The sequence below is a fragment of the Lucilia sericata genome, unplaced genomic scaffold, assembly GCF_015586225.1.
Source record: "Lucilia sericata isolate MDLA Ls3-8-SP2 unplaced genomic scaffold, ASM1558622v1 Contig000287F_arrow, whole genome shotgun sequence".
Lineage (NCBI taxonomy): Eukaryota > Metazoa > Arthropoda > Insecta > Diptera > Calliphoridae > Lucilia > Lucilia sericata.
In genome coordinates, this window is record NW_023994312.1 from 206577 (window position 1) to 224205 (window position 17629).

The window sequence follows — 17629 nt, forward strand, 5'->3', positions numbered from 1 at the left end:
TATAGTATTTTCTTTTTAAATATTTATTAAAAAAACAACTTACTTTATACAACATTTTAAAAATATAATTGTATATAAAGTAATTTAGTTACTTTTTTTAAATTACATACACTTTTTTTTCAATTACAATTACAAGTAATTGTAATTGAGGTGCTGCCAATTACAATTACAAGTAATTGTAATTGAGAAAATGAAATCATTAACCCCCATCCCTGCTATTTATATTCGTGGTGCTGATTGGAAAAATGAGTTTGAAACTTTAAAAACCGTAGTTCATGAAAATGATATACCTAATCCAATTCTTATGGGAGACGTTAATACTAGAATAGGAAATGAACAGCAAGACTTAGAAAATATTTTGGAATTTTGTAATAACTACGGCCTGATTATTATGAACGGAAGGACAATTGGAGACGAAGAAGGTTACTTTACGTTTGTTGGTAGCTCTGGAAACTCGGTAAACGATGTATGTGCCGTTTCACTAAATATCCTTAAAGCAATAAAATCATTTACAGTGGAGTATCAAATTTGGTCAGATCACCAACCAATACAATTAAATATAAACATACAAAATTCATTAAGGGACGTAAAAAATAAAATTTGAATACCTAAACTGAAGTGGAAGTGGAATGAAAATAATAAAGACAATTACCGTATCAGAGTTAACCAGAATCTGAATCACTTGAGTTTGTGTAAACCGGAGGCTGATTTACAAGACCTTAGTCAAGTAATAGTTGATTCCTATATATCACCTACAACAAGAGGAAATAAAATAGATTTTAAGCGCAAGTGGTTCGATGTTCAGTGCAAAGTTTCTAGAGAAAAAGCTTTTAATGCTTTAAATAAGTTCCGAAAAACTCAAAAAAATTAGGATAAACAAGGATACTTAGAGAAGAAAAAATTATTCAAAGAGTTGTGTAGAAATAAGAAGCAAAATTACTATGATTTACTTGAACTGAAACTAAACTATATTACAGACAGCAAACAATGGTGGCAGATAGCAAAAGAATTAAAGCAAAATAACAATTGTATTGTAAGTAATATAAATGCTTATTGTTTTAAAGAATATTTCGAAGCACTATTAAATCCTACACTTGATTCTATGGTACATGACTATGCAATAAATCGAATTATTGATGATGATCTTGAAAAACCTTTTAATATACAAGAGATTAAACTAATGCTTGGTAAAATTGAGAAAAATAAGGCTCCAGGAGAAGATAGAATACCATATGAATTTTTAATAAACGCAGGAGATGACTTTTTAAGATCATTGGCTGATGTTTATACAAAATTATTAAATGGAAATGGTTCAATAGAAAAATTTGAAAAAGTATTATTTTACCTTTATACAAAAAAGGGGATATCAGTCTACCTAATAACTATAGAGGCATTTCATTCATGAATTGTATAGCCAAAATTATGATGGGAGCAATATACGAACGTCTGACGGAGTGGATAAATAAATACCAAATACTTAATGAGTTTCAAGCTGGGTTTTGCAAAGGATATTCAACAATTGATAATATTTATAATCTAACTGCTATAGTAAATATCAAATTCCATGAGAAGAAGAAGGTTTATGCTTTCTTTGTCGATTTTAGAGCTGCCTTCGATTGTGTCCCAAGAAAATCCTTAATATATAAACTCCATTAATTAGGAATTGCTACAAAAATAGTAAATTTTATTGAATACGTATATAAATGTACCAAATCTGCAGTGTGGACTTGGACAGAGTTCTCAGAGTACTTTGTTACAAACTCAGGTGTTAAACAAGGATGTTTACTATCTCCATTATTATTCGCGATGTACTTAAATGATCTACATGATAACTTGGGTGGTGGTCTATTTATAGCTGATACAAATATAAGAGTGCTAATGTACGCAGATGATATTGTTGTGTTGTCGGACAATATATATACTTTGCAAAAAATGATTGGAAATTTAGAAAATTACTGTAAGATTTTGGGAATGGAAGTAAATTTATCTAAATCAAATATAATGGTATTTCGAAAAAGTGGTCGGTTGGCATCAAATGAAAAATGGAAATTTAATAATGCGGAAGTAAAAATTGTAAATGAATACAAATATTTGGGTTTCCTGTTAACACCAACAATGGTATTCACAAAACGCATATGTTCTAGAATTGACGCAGCTAAATTTTGTATTAATATTACATGGAAAGAATTTATTGGTAAGAGGGATGTGTCACTAAAAGCAAAATGGAATTTATTTCTATCAGTTGTGAGGGCAATCGAATCCTATGGATCTCAAATTTGGGGTTATACAGGTTTTGAAAATGTGAACAAAATTCAGAGATTCTTTACGAAAAGGATATTGAAGCTACCTGAAAATACACCAAATTACGTGATAGCATTTGAAACAGGACAAGAAGAAGCGCATATTTATACATATAGCCTACATTTAAAATATATTTCTAAAACAATATTCGATATGGAAAGACACAGACTACCACATATACCTTCCAAGATTATTATTAACAGAAGTATTTATTGGCATAAGGACTTATGTGAACGGGCCTCTAGTTACGAGCTAAATTTTAGAAATATTGATAATTGTAAAGTTGTCTGGAATAATACATGTATTCAACTGATACAAAAAATGAAAACACAAATTACATTCTGCTCTACAAAGTCTGAGAAGAATATATGTATATTTAGATCATTTTAAAGGAAACTCGTACTGTAATGAGAACTTTAGCAGTAATGTGATATCAATTATAATGAGAACTCGTGGCGACCTCCTTTGTCTAAATGCTAATCCATACATGTCAGTACAAAGCGGAATATGTTCGCTCTGCAATCTAAATGAAGAAGAAACACTACTCCATTTCTTAGGTAGATGTCCCGTGTTAAGGGAAATTAGATATATGTCATTTTCTTGTTCCAGATTGGCAGATTGTGAAATGTTTGAAATTTTGAATGGTGGGGAAAATGAAAATTGGTACCCATTATATAATTATATAGTAAAGGCCTTAAATTACAGAAAAATACTAATAAATTAATATAATTTTTAAATTGTTTTGTTTTTAAGAACTCTTTTCATAAATTTATACTTTTTCAAGAAAATTCTAATTTATTATTCTAATAGGAAACTTCCGGCAGACGGTTATAAACCATGCCGTAATATCTTTATTATTTTGTGTATAACATATAAGCACTATTGTATAAAATGTAAAACTAAAGAAAAAATTAATAAAGAATCTAATCTATATTTATACCCTACACCACTTTAGTGGGGAGGGTATATTGGGTTTGTGCTGATGTTTGTAACGCACAATAATATTGGTCCTATACCCACCTTAAAGTATAACAATCGGCTCAGAATCATTTTCTGAGTCGATTTAGCTATGTCCGTCCGTCTGTCCGTCCGTCCATGTAATCAAACTACAGGACGCAATTTTGAAGATAATTCAATAAAATTTGGTACATGATCTTCTATTGTCGCTAGGACGAAGCCTATTGAAACCCTCAATAGGGCTTGTAATCCTTGTAATCAAACTACAGGTCGCAATTTTGGAGATAATTCAATGAAATTTGGCGCATGATCTTTTATGGTATCCTAGACCAAGCCTGTTGAAAATGGTTTACATCGGTCCATTATTGCACCTAGCCCCCATACTACTGAACCCGCCGAATAGGGCTTTTAGTTTCATAATTATGTTTAATATACTCATATCTCGACAAAAAGCTGCAAAAACCAAGTTGTATACAAGACTTGATGACCCTCACGAATTCCATAATAATGGGTTCTCATATGACCCTAGCCCCTATGAAAAGCTCCCATCAAAATTTCACTTAAATGTCCACAATTTTATTCAACAATAAACGGCTTAAGTATGTATATCTGAGGAAAGGTACAATCCAACTTAAATGGTTTATTATGGCAACTAAATCACATTATATTTTTGTCAAAGGTGTAGGGTAGGCCTGGCCCGACTATAATTTCTTACTTGTATTAAATTTACTTTATTTCAACTTTACTTCAATTATTCTGGAGACAAGTGTTCTGTGGTTAACCAAAAAAGAACAATCTGTACAGGATATTAAAGTCACGTATTCATCGTGTCAAATAGTACTATTTTTCGCAACTGTGTTGTTTTTATCTAATTTAAGGATTGGCAGGAATGTTTTGTTAACATTTCACCGTGAATTACCAAGATAATATGAAAATGAAAAAGAAGTGTCATTTTTTTCTAGTCGTTTTTGTAAACTATCCAATTCATAAACAAGTGTAAATAATATTAAAAAAATATGAGCGGACGGTGGAGTATAATGGACAGGGGAAAGTCACGAAATCGTACTGGTGGCTATTGTCTATTTATGTGGTGTTGGTGGAAAGGAAAGTGAGCTTAAATGTAAGTAGTAATGAACAGGTTGAAATTGGATCACTGTTATCTATCTAATGTTAATTTCCTATCAGGTACCAACGTATTTGATTTAAGGCGAAATAATTTAGATGGTAAGTATTGCTGGTAAGATGTTTATTGATCTGATGATAGAACACGTATCTACATGAAACATTTATTAAGAACAACCTTACCCTCATGTATCGTGACTAATTTTATTTCCATTCATGTATGTTCAGATATAAAATTGGAATTTCTACCTACTACAGGGACGAGTGCATGATGGTATTATGATTTCACGGGTAAGTTACGTATACTATTTAATCGACCTATTGCTTCAAATGCTGCGCGTGTATAACTCCTATTAATTGCCCATTTAAATTTTCCGCTTCGTACTGATTATTGCCCACAACACTTCTAATACGACATTTCTACCATGGACGGCAAAGTTTGGCGTTTATACCCTTTTTAAAACAGCTTTGAACAAAGTTCTTTCGAAAGACTTCTTGGCCAGGTTTATATGAAACGTCTCGGCTTCTTTTGTTGTATGAGATTGTATTTCTCTTATAAGCCTCATGCATTTTCTCTGTCATTCTCTCATGAATGAGTTTCAATTGTTCTGCCTTTGGTAGAACTAGAATATCACCGTCATCAATTGATCCAAGTTTTCTTAAAATGCTGTAGGCTTGGGCGTGTGTGATCATGTTATAACCAGTAAGTGCATAATATGATATTGTTCCGATTGACGTATGAACTGTAGATCTCAAACAACACTCAATTTTTATAAAATTTTCATTCCAACGGGCTTGATCCTTTTGTATAAAACTTCTGATGTTAACTATGAAGGACTGATTCACCCTTTCACTAGCGTTAGCTTGAGGGGAGCGTATGGCTGTTCTCATGTGATGGATTCCGAATGAATTTAGCAAATCTTTAAATGAAAATATCTCATCAAGTAGAAATCTGTTTACTGTTTTTGTTGAAGCTTTTGGCATAGCTTTTAACAAGACGAACTTTGTTTTGTGATCGAGCACTATAAATATAAAAGCATTACCAGATTTTGATCTTGGTAAGGGCCGAGGAAATCAATATAAATTTTTTGAAATGGTCTTTGAGTAGTGACCTCTTTACCCATTTTAGGTCTTAATGTTTGCTTAGGGTGCTTTGTTTCTTTACAGGTTTCACATTTATTTATGAATTGTTTTATTTCTTTGACCATTGATGGCCAATAATAAAATTCCCTAACGTTGTATAGTGTTTTTGCTATCCCACCATGAACTGTGTTCTTTTCATGAGAATTTTTTTATAATTTCCTCTGTTAACCCACTGGGTACCCATATCTTCCAATAGTCACCTTCGTTTTCTGTATCGTCCCTATTAAACTTGACTCTTTTATATACAATGTTATCCTCTACTTTAAGGTCTGGCAATATGTTTTCATTTTGTTCAATGGTTTCGATTAAGGTGCAATATTCTAGGCTTTTGAACATTTCGGAATTGAAATCTATAACAATAGTTGATTTTGATATTTCCTCCATATCAAGACGCGATAGCATATCCGGTAATACGTTTTTACTTCCCTTTCTGTGCTCTATGTTAAATTTATAACGTTCTGGTGTCTTACACCACCGATCCAATCGTCCATTCAAGTCTTGCTGTTTCATCAGCCATTTAAGGCTGGAATGGTCAGTAATCACGGTGAAATCCATCAGTTGTATATATTGACGAAATATTTCTATAGCAAGAACTACTGCCAGGCATTCTTTTTCAGTGGTTGAATAGTTCTTCTGCGCAGTATTAAATTTTTTTGAAAAGAATACTATGGGATGCTCTCATCATCTTTTTGGAATAGGACTGCTCCTACTCCTACGTTTGATGCATCACATTGCACATAAAACGGTCGCTCATAATCTGGACTAGTGAGAATAGGCGAGGATTTGATTTTCAATTCAATTCAATTTGTTGACTTTTTCAACGTATCTGTTAGTGGTGAAGTTGGGGTTGAAAAATCCTTTATAAATCTTCGGTGCCATCCGACAGTACCAGTCCGGTTTCAGCTTTCCTCCCCCTACAATATAGCCTAGATAACGAAGTTCTTTGTAACAAAATTTTGACTTCTGCATATTTATGGTCAGTCCAGCATCAGTAAGTCTATCACCTACAACTTTTAACATTTGCATATGTGTGTCGAAATCTGGTGAAACTACGGGTAAAGTCGTCTAAATACACGAATACGCGATCCTTTAGCTCAGATGGAATCACTTTATCCATGAGGCGACAGAGGTGTTGGGCAGCATTGCATAGTCCAAAAGGCATTACCTTAAATTGGTAGTGTGGTCTACCTGGGACTGTGAATGATGTCTTGGGCCTTGCGGATTCCTCGAGCGGGATCTGCCAAAAGGCATCTTTTAAGTCTATCGCCGAAATGAAATGAGTATCTCCTAGACGAGCTAATAAACCATCTATATTCGGGAGTGGATAAGCATCTTTCCTCGTTACTTTGTTTAGCTCTCTGGCATCTAAACACAATCGATTCTTATTTGGTTTTATGACAAGTGTTGTTCTGTTGTTCCAATCGGTATTAGTGGCTACTTCGATGACATTTAGCTTCAGCATTCTATCAATTTCGTCATATGTTAACTTATGGATAGCAGGACTTACAGGGTAGTGTCGCATTTTCTTAGCCGGGACGTCCCCTGTGTCTATACTGTGCGTCTCGAGGTGTGTTCTTCCTAGTCCATACTTAGTATAACATCTAAAGGACAATTTCACATTTTCAAGGATAGTAGTCTGTTCCGGTGTTAAGTCATGGATTTTCATATCTTGTTCCGGCATTACTATCTCATTTACACTAGCGGATTTCATGCATATTTGTATTCCAAGACGTTGTCAAAGATCATACCCTAATATAAGGTCTGGGACAAGATACAGCGTTATTTCTTCGGTTTTATCGCCGCATTTGTAGTTTTGTTTTAATTTTTCCTATTATTAGATTAGACAGCGTTTGTGTGACTGATGGCTTCGACTGGGTACTGGCTGCTATCTTCGGTTATTTCTTCATAATCCAGCTCATTTACTCTTCTCGTTATATTGGTCTGTTGACGGTAATGTGACCTTTTTGCAAGATTCCTTTCAGCTCTACGGCATTCCTCCAGGAGCTAATCTCCATAGGAAAAACGAGTTGTGCTACGCCATCTTTTAAATTGTCCTTTACTAGTCTAACTAACTCATATTCTGGTATAGGGAATCTTATTTGGTTTTGTAATTTTACAATTTCGGCAAGAAATACATCGGCAGATTCTGAAATATGTTGCCTTCTTTCCATTATTCTTCGCTGAATTTCGAAATCACTTTCGTAACGTCTAAATTTGTGAAGAAACATTGCTGAGCACTTCTTGTAACAAGGTGATGAAATCCCTTCATTAACACGTCCCAAGGACATTGATAGTCTAGTCGCAACGATTCTACTCGGAACACGAAGTCTTCCACACTTATAGACTGGTTGTTTCCATCAAACTTTACTCCCCATTTTTATACCCACCATCAAAAAAGATGGGGGTATATTGATTTTGTCATTCCGTGTGTAACACATCGAAATATTTTTCATAGGCCCCATAAAGTATATATATTCTGGAACCTCGTAAGATTCTAAGACGATCTAGCTAAGTCCGTCCGTCTGTCCGTCTGTCTGTTGTTGGCACGATAGCGTCCACAAAAAAAGAGATATTGAGATGAAATTTTCCCAAAATATTTCTTATTGATCAGAAATGTTTGGTATTGAAAATGGGCAAAATCGGTCAACGATTTCACATAGCCCCCATACAAATGTTCCCCCCGGAATATTGTATAAAGAGCTTCAAACATTCACAAATTCGGTGTTTATGAAGCAAATGCCACAAAATTTCGCATAAGTCGATTTGACTACCGAAATAAAATTCTGAATTACGGCGGAAATAGCACCACAATTGGCCCTACCCCCCATATAAGGTTCCCTTTTTAAAATGACTATAAGGCTGATTACTGGCTTAAACATACAAATATAGCGATGAAATTCGACATACATAGGTTTTAAGCAAGCCAATATCTCTCCACCAAATTTTATGTGGGTCGGTCCATAATTGACACTACGCCCCATATAAAGTCCCCTTCAGAAAATGACTTTAACGCTCATTATTGGCGTAAAAATACGAGTATTGAGATGAAATTTGATATAAGTATGTGTTATATGAGCCAAAACCTTTCCACCAAATTTTATGCGGATCGGTCCATAATTGACCCTATCCCCCATATAAGGTCCCCTCCAAAAAATTACTTTAACGCTCATTACTGGCTTAAAAATACAAGTATAGCGATGAAATTTCACAGAAGTAAGTTTTATACGAGCCAAAATCTCTCTACCAAATTTTATGTGGATCGGTCCATAATTGACCCTACAACAACGAAACCCCCCTCCCCCCCCAAATAAGGTCCCCTTCCGAAAATGACTTTAACGCTCATTATTGGCGTAAAAATACGAGTATAACGAAAAAATTTGACATAAGTAAGTATCTTAGGAGCCGAAACATTTCCACCTTATTTTACGTGGATCGGTCCATAATTGACCCTACCCCCCATATAAGGTCCCCTTCGTAAAATTACTTTAACGCTCATTACTGGCTTAAAATTACGACTATAGCGGTGAAACTTAACAGAAGTAAGTTTTATACTAACCAAAATCTCTCTACCAAATTTTATGTGGTCGGTCCATAATTTACCCTACCCTCCATATAATGTTCCCTTCAGAAAATGACTTTATCGCTCATTATTTTCGTAAAAATACGAGTATAGCAAAGAAATTTGACATAAGTAAGTACCTTAGGAGCCAAAATCTTTCCACCAAATTTTATATGGATCGGTCCATAATTGACCCTACCCCCCATATAAGGTCCCCTCCATGAAATTACTTTAACGCTCATTACTGGCGTAAAAATACGAGTATAGCAATGAAATTCGACTCAAGTAAGTTCTTTCAGATCCAAATTCTCTTAACCAAATTTTTTGTGGATCGGTCCTTAATTGACCCCCCCAACATATAAGGTCCCCATCAGAAAAATAATTTAACGCTCATTACTGGCCTAAAAAATGAGTAAAGCGATGAAATTCGTTATAAACATGACCTGTATGAACCAAGATGGTTCTACAAAATTTTACGAGGATAGGTCTGTAATAGACCATCCCCCATATAAGGCCCCTTCAGAAAATGACTTTAAAACTAAATACTGGCTTAAAAATACTAGTAGATCAATGAAATTCGACATAAACTAGTTTTGTATGAGCTAACATCTCTCTACAAAATGTTGTGGGGGTCGGCCCATAATTGACAAAAATACTCTAACGCTCATTACTGGCTTAAAAATGCGAGTACAGCGATGAAATTCGACACTGATAAGTTCTATAGGAACCGAAATCTCTCTACCAATTTTTATGAGGATCAGTTCATAATTACCCCACCGAAAATTTTAACAACGCTCATTACTGGCTGGAAATTATACACAAATATGATTTGTATAAATAAAAATCGTTCTACGAGATTTAAGGATGATCGGTTCATAATTAGTCTTACGCCCCATATAAGGTCTCCTTAAGAAAATGACTTTAATTGACCCTACCCCCCATATAAGGTCCCCTCCATGAAATTACTTTAACGCTCATTACTGGCGTAAAAATACGAGTATAGCAATGAAATTCGACTCAAGTAAGTTCTTTCAGATCCAAATTCTCTTAACCAAATTTTTTGTGGATCGGTCCTTAATTGACCCCCCCAACATATAAGGTCCCCATCAGAAAAATAATTTAACGCTCATTACTGGCCTAAAAAATGAGTAAAGCGATGAAATTCGTTATAAACATGACCTGTATGAACCAAGATGGTTCTACAAAATTTTACGAGGATAGGTCTGTAATAGACCATCCCCCATATTAGGCCCCTTCAGAAAATGACTTTAAAACTAAATACTGGCTTAAAAATACTAGTAGATCAATGAAATTCGACATAAACTAGTTTTGTATGAGCTAACATCTCTCTACAAAATGTTGTGGGGGTCGGCCCATAATTGACAAAAATACTCTAACGCTCATTACTGGCTTAAAAATGCGAGTACAGCGATGAAATTCGACACTGATAAGTTCTATAGGAACCGAAATCTCTCTACCAATTTTTATGAGGATCAGTTCATAATTACCCCACCGAAAATTTTAACAACGCTCATTACTGGCTGGAAATTATACACAAATATGATTTGTATAAATAAAAATCGTTCTACGAGATTTAAGGATGATCGGTTCATAATTAGTCTTACGCCCCATATAAGGTCTCCTTAAGAAAATGACTTTAATTGGCTGAAAATACGAATACCGCAATGCAATTCGACATAAACTAATTTTAAGCTAAAATCTTTTTACCATATTTTATGAGGATTAACCCTAACCCTGTACAAGGTCCCTTTAAGAAAATTACTTTCATGTTCATTACTGGCCTAAAAATAGAACTACAAAATTTGAAATAAGTAAGGAACTGAAATCTTCCTACCGTCAAATCCGAAATCTTCACTGTCAATAGTTGAATCCCCATTAAGAGAACTATTTCAAATATTACCCTGATGTTCACATTAGTATCGATATATAAAAATAAAATATTCAAAATATCAAAGTTTATTTATATGGCAGTGATTTGATGGTGGGTATATAAGATTCGGCATAGCCGAATATAAAACTCTTACTTGTTACATTTGTAAGTGTGTGTTATGATTATAACCGTGAGCGATATTTTGTGGAATGTGTTGTGTTTGTGGTGTTGTTATTTCATTTTTGTTTTGGGGAGTTATTTCGTGGGGAGTTATTTCATGACGCCCCGGCGATGATGTAGTTTGTGGACCAGTTCCTTGCGGAAATTGTAAGGACATTAGTGGTGGTATTAGGCTTGCACTTGATTGAACTGCCGGAGGATTATTGTTTACTGACGCTTGATTGGATGTTGAAGTAGTAGTTGTCATGGTCGAAATGTTGTGGGTTGTTGTATTTGTTAGTCTGGCAGCAGCTAAACAGTTAGAGGTTCTAAGTGTTTTCTGACTCTTTTCCCTATTTGCCATACTGTGTTATAAGACCTATTCACTAAATATCCTTGTATTCTCTAAAATTTGTATTACTTTTAAATCTTAAGGCTTTTCAAACAACTCTGTATACATATAATGTAAATGGGGCAAAATTCAATAATAATGACACTATCGGATATGAAGGGTATCAGTGTTAATTTCAAATTTCAATAATTAAATTTTTAAACGAATCTTGTTATGATAGAATTTAAAATAGTTTAAAATATGTAACAAATAATACGTTAGTACTATATTTTAATATTTCTTTTCTCTTTTCTAGGTAAGTACGGATCGATATTATTCGTTGGCTTTGTAGATCAGTGAAAGAGGCAATTATATGACTGATATGAAAATCCTAAATTCAAACAATATTGATTGTCTTCTAAAATAATATTGTAGAAAATTAATATTTAAGAATAACTTTTGTTAAAGATAAATTTACATTCTAACGTTTTATATGAAGACAAAACGTAATAAATTTTGAATCATATCAAGAAAGTGTTCTTATTTCATAAGATAATTTTTTTTTGTGAAACGATTTGCTAAACAATTTTGACAGAACAAAACGAAAGGGACTATTAAGTTTTTCAACTTGTAAACGAATCATTTAAATTTAGTAGCTGTTAGGCACTTAGCTATATAGCCATTCGGACCAAGTCTTACGATGTTTAAATTATGTGATTAAAATTTGAATGACTTTTAGTGATAGGTTACCTTCCCATTTCCGTCGGAACACAGGCATGGTATTTGAATACCTTCCGGGACGTACGAAATATAAGAATGAATCTTTTTACTATACAATAGTGGTTTTCGAATTGCTCAAACGTTGGGGGCCAAATGTAATGACGTGTTGTGTTCCATGGACAGACTTGGCACGCTGGTGGTCGCTACGGCTTAAGCTCGTCGTACTAGTGGATTCGTGTCTGTCGACAGGTCGGTTACATTTGAATTTTTCGTGCCAAATATTTAGTTTAGGTTACCGTATCCTGGATATGATTCTGAAGTTTTTCGAGTTAGGACTGCGATGTAGATGTCCTTGAAGACTTCCCCCCCCCAATTGCCATATTCCAGTCAACCATGACATCTTAGTTTGTCCAAGATTTACTATGATGTCCCTAATCAACCTACCTCTACTTCACTACTATGCCAACATTCAGTAGTGATTCAGCACATCATCATTTTCATGTTAGTTTGTATAAAGATTTCACATAGGTGGTTTATTTAACAACAAAAAATACTTAAAACAATAACTAGATTTTATTAACTACAATATCAATAGACATAACGATTGTGGCGAATTATTAAGAATATGAATATAAATATGGTTAAATAGTTTATAAGTATATAGACAATTTATATTTTAGATTATTTATTATTTTGATTTAGGTCAAATTATATATATGTATATAAGAATTTTATTTTGAGAAATTATATATTTGCGTATGTGTACATACAAATATCTATTAATATATGTTTAATTATTTTTATTATTAATTATATCGATATAAAAGAAATTTGTGTATAGTTATACTATTTTATATTTTCATGTATTTTGTCTTGAAATCTATTTGACCTTGTATATTTAATTATTTATATTTATTTATTTATTAATTTATTAATTTAATTATTTATTAATTTGTTTATTTATTTATTTATTGATTTGTCAATTTATTAATTAATTTATTTATTTATTAATTTGTTTATTTATTTATTCATTTATTAATTTGTTAATTCATTAATTTATTAATTTATTTATTTATTAGTTTGTTTATTTATTTATTTATTAATTTGTTAATTCATTAATTTATTAATCAATTATTTATTAATTAATTTATTTTTTTTACTTCTTCTTTTTTTCGTGATCTGTTTATTTGTTTATACTTTTATATTTTTATCATATATTTTTATATTTTCAACTATTTGTGTTTTCAAATTTTAATATATATATATATATTTTCTTTTTTGTTTTACTAATATAAATACAAATTGTTTATATTTTATTATTGTACCAATATATTATTTTAGATTTCTAGTATCTACATATGTATATTTATTTTCTTTAATAAATAAGCTAAACCTAAACGTAAACGGAATACGTATACATAGGCATTTATATATATAGTTACAACGAAACATAGTTTTTTTTATTTTATTTTGTTTTTTTTTTTTAATGTTCGGTTATTTTCTTTATAGTTAGCTAATTTGCACAGTTATTGATAATTCATGATGTATAAGATATACACTTTTGTATGTATCGTTATAAATATATTTGTTTATGCATACTATCTACTATATTCTACAGATATGAATAATCTAAATATACATATAATTTTATTAATATTATCTATTAATTAACATATACATTTTACATATAGATTTATGTGGGTGATAGAAACAGAGAATTGTCCTATAAGATTTGATTTCTAAATTGAGGTTTAAATTCTAGCCTTTAATATGAACAAATATGTAGTCTAATTTTTAAAATTTGTAAGTCTGTGTGTATTGAATGTCTATCATAAGAATGGAAATTATCAAACGCTTATTATTAGTTCTTGTTAACGTTACACATAACCCACTGTACTTATTTGTGGAACGTGTTTTGTAACATACAGCTGTTTTCGGGTTTCGTAATTTGCTAGTGTAAAGTTATTTTTTTTTTTTTTGGGAAATTAGCTAATACTCACTCGGGATATTTAGTGATGTATCTGATTGACGGTAGATGTAGCTGTCCGGGGATTTTTATAGTTTTTTTCTATAATTAAAACAATAATTTTCCAATCTTATAAAAAAAAAGTCTTTTATTATCAACTAGTTTGTCGTGCCAGAACAAGAATATCATACGTTAAGTTTTTAAACAAATGTGAAATCTCTTGTTCAGCATTGTTGTATTTTTCTATTGAAAGCTGTCATAAGGAAAAAGCGTTGTATTTTCGCGTACTATTAGGGTAAAGTTGCCACAGCTTCTCTCCTCCCAAATTTGCGGTAGGAAATATATGTTCTCAAAGGTGCTGGCGTTGTATTAGGATCTATTGCAATAAATGCAGGCTTCAGACGTTCAATGGATATGTTGTGCGGTTTGTTATTAATTTTTATCGAAAACACTCTATCGGAAACTCTTTCCAAAACTTCGAAAGGTCCTGTGTAAGGGGCTTCCAATGGTTTTTTAACGTGATCTGATCTTACAAATACATGAGAACAAGTCATTAAGTCTTTATGAATAAAAACTTTTGTACTGCCCAAATGATGATTAACTGGTGTGGGACGAACTTGACGCATATACTCTCGATATTTGTCCAAAAATAAAATAGGATTTGCTGAATCGTCATCTGCTGACATTTCCTTAAGTGGCACAATTTCTGGCCAACGTGAAAATCTATCAATCATGGTGAGGCAATATCTGTATAACATTCGCGTACCCAAGTACTTATATCACGATTCATCGATGGCCATATGCATTTCTGACGTATCTGTTTTAATGTCGCTCTTTTCCCTGGATGTGACATTGAGTGGATAAAATCAAAAATCTTACGTCTTAGGGGAAGTGGAATATACGGGCAAACTGTTGAATTTGATGTTTCGCAATATAATTCAATACCATTTACCTTAATTTTCCGTAGTCGTAATGATGTGTTATTCTCCAAAATTTGTTTCATCTGTGTGTCAGATTCCTGATGTTCCAGAATTTCCTGGAGACTTACCGCTTCGGGCATGGTTATTTCATTAACTCGTGATAGGGCATCAGCGACTGTATTCTGTGAACCAGAAACGTGCTGGATATCGGTCGTGAACTGGCAAATAAAGTTCAAATGACGTACTTGACGAGGCGATGTTTTATCCAATTTTTGCTGCAAAGCATAAGTTAATGGCTTATGATCGGTTAGCACGACAAAATTACTCCCATCTAAAAGATGCTTGAAATGTTTAATGGCCAAATAGATCGCCAACAACTCCCGATCATACGTGTTATAATTTTTCTGAGACGGTTTTAGTTTTGCCGAAAAGAATGCAATTGGTTCCCACTGATCATTTACGTATTGTTCTAAATGGCCCCCACTGCTGAATCCGATGCATCTGTAATCAAGGACAGTGGTGCTTCTGGATCCAAAAAGTTCAACATAGTTTCATTGGCCAAACTTGCCAAACATGCCTCGAAAGAGGTTTCCAAATCATTATTCCATTCAATCTTCCTTTTGTCGTTTTTCTTCGATTCCTTGAATAGCCCATTAAGAGGTGCTTGAATGGTAGCCGCATTAGGAAAAAATTTCCTGTAGAAATTTAAAATTCCTAAAAATCGGCGTAACTCTACTATATTTTCCGGCCTTGGGTAATTTCTTATCGCGTTAACCCTATCCATAGGTGATTTCAAACCCGTAGTGGATATTTGGTATCCTAAAAAGTCCAAACTGGGAACTCCAAACTCGCATTTTGAGGCATTAATAGACAAGCTTGCGTCTTTCAGTTTCTGTAACACTGTCTTAACGTGATTGTAATGTTGTTCTTCGCCTTCGGAAAATATAAGAATGTCGTCCAAGTAACAATACACGTAGTCTAAATTTCGGAATATCGAATCCATATATTTCTGGAATATTTGGGTAGCATTTCTTAGCCCGAAGGGCATTACTATAAATTCAAACAATCCAACTGGTGTGTTGACAGCAGCCTTTTGAATATCATCCGGATGCATAGGTATGTATATTGTAGTAAGACTTATTAATGTCGATTTTAGAAAATACTGTTTTCCTGCATAATTTTTCCGATATATCGTCCACTCGTGGAATTGGATATCGATCTGGCTGTGTATTTGCGTTTATCCACAGGCTCTCCATCTACCTGTTTTCTTCCTCACAAGATGGATGGGACTAGACCATATACCTAGCTACTATAAATGTCCAACCAAAAGATCGTCGTAGGCCTATATTTATCTCAAGATATTTTGTACCGTAGGTCGGTATTGGTGTATTGTTTACCGCAAATAATTTCATGTCATCTGATTTTGATTGAGTATTGGTTAAAAAGTCCTTGGTATAACTGACACAACGGAACCAGAGTCCACAAGAAATTTCAAATTATGTTTTTCATCAAAAATGTGTAATCGTTTTTCAAAAGTGCGACTTAAATTATTGCTGCTGTCATCCGTCGCACATACTGAGGACAGCTGACCTAGTTTTCCTGGGGTGTACCAGAATTGAATTCACACGGTTGCTTACACTTTTTCGAATTGACACCAAATTGGATGTGATAATAGCAAACCTTTGGTTGACGACGGTTTTGAGATCTGCCTCTTCCATGGTCGCTCTCCCTGCTATTACTACGACGTTGTGAATATGTATTGTTTGTTGCAAAATTTATGGAAAGTTGGCTGACTTTCTGAATTAATTGGTTTTAAGATGTTTCAATAGCCAACACACGGGATTCCAGTGCTGAAGCTTTCGAATATGACGCGAGTGTATCACAGTGAGATACGACATCCCTTGGTTTTGTTGCTGCGGCGGCTGCGGTGAATTGTCAAAAATACGATCAGCAATTTCAGCCAAATACTCAATATCCTCAGTTTTGCACGCTGACAATATGCATCTGACATTACTTGGCATGTGTTGCATCCAAAGTGCAGCTAATGCTTCCGAGGAAATGCTGGTTCCAGCCAACTCTTTCATTTCTCTTAGTAAATGGCTAGGTTGTTTATTTCCAATGTCCAATCCAGTCAGAAGTTTTAGTAGTTGTTTTTCCTTAGAAGTACCAAAACGAGTAATAAGCTCTTTTTTCAATTTTTCATACTTGCCTGTAGCTGGTGGATTTTTAGCTACGTCAGCTATTTGCATTAAGGTATCAGCATCTAAGGCAGAAATGACGGTGTAATATTTTGATAAGTCTGCTGTAATTCTGTTCATATGTAGCAATCCATCTACTTGTGTGAATCACAATTCAGGATCAGACGGCAAAAATTTAGGCAAATGGTGCATACCAACTGCCTCTACAGATATGTCTTCAGCAATTTCCACGAGTTAGCTGCATCCAGCAGTGTCCGTTTTGTCTGTGTCTTCCACAGTCTTAAACTAATTCCGTGGTGAGGTTCTCTCAACACTCATGTTGACTTGCCGATTATAGATAATGAGTAATTAATTAATTCCCG